The 437-nt window shown below is 42.6% G+C and overlaps 1 protein-coding gene across 1 annotated transcript in view; it reads right to left on the bottom strand.

Moving 5' to 3' along the window:
- Window positions 1–437, bottom strand: part of LOC106012975 (sarcoplasmic reticulum histidine-rich calcium-binding protein) — a 3299-nt gene that overhangs the window by 1481 nt on the left and 1381 nt on the right. The window lies entirely within an intron of this gene.

The raw sequence follows: 437 nt of genomic DNA, 5'->3' as shown, positions 1-437 counted from the left end.
TGTGTTGTACCTGAGTGTGTTGTGTTGTACCTGAGTGTGTTGTGTTGTACCTGAGTGTGTTGTGTTGTACCTGAGTGTGTTGTGTTGAATCCAGAGATGTGTTTTTTTCGTAAATTTACTGAAATCCTTAAACCCAAACTGTGGAAGTATGGAAAATTACCGGAGTGCCGTCGGGTCAAATTTGTGAATACGACGAGCGACGACGGACAAGTCTGACACTTATGAGCATGAGCACGAAGGTCTGTGTTTGTTTACTAGTGGCCAACGTCCGCCCGCTTTCAGTTTGGGTTGGAGAGTGGCTCGAGGTCGTTGGCCTTTACTGATGTAAGGTCTAGGTCTAAGATCTTTTCTTGATTACGTTCAAAGTCTATGATATCGTTCAAAGTCTATGATATCGTTCAAAGTCTATGATATCGTTCAAAGTCTATGATATCGTT

Source organism: Aplysia californica, unplaced genomic scaffold, assembly GCF_000002075.1.
Source record: "Aplysia californica isolate F4 #8 unplaced genomic scaffold, AplCal3.0 scaffold00590, whole genome shotgun sequence".
Taxonomy (NCBI): domain Eukaryota; kingdom Metazoa; phylum Mollusca; class Gastropoda; order Aplysiida; family Aplysiidae; genus Aplysia; species Aplysia californica.
The sequence above is the reverse complement of the archived record's forward strand: the minus strand, read 5'-3'. Positions and strand labels throughout refer to the sequence as shown.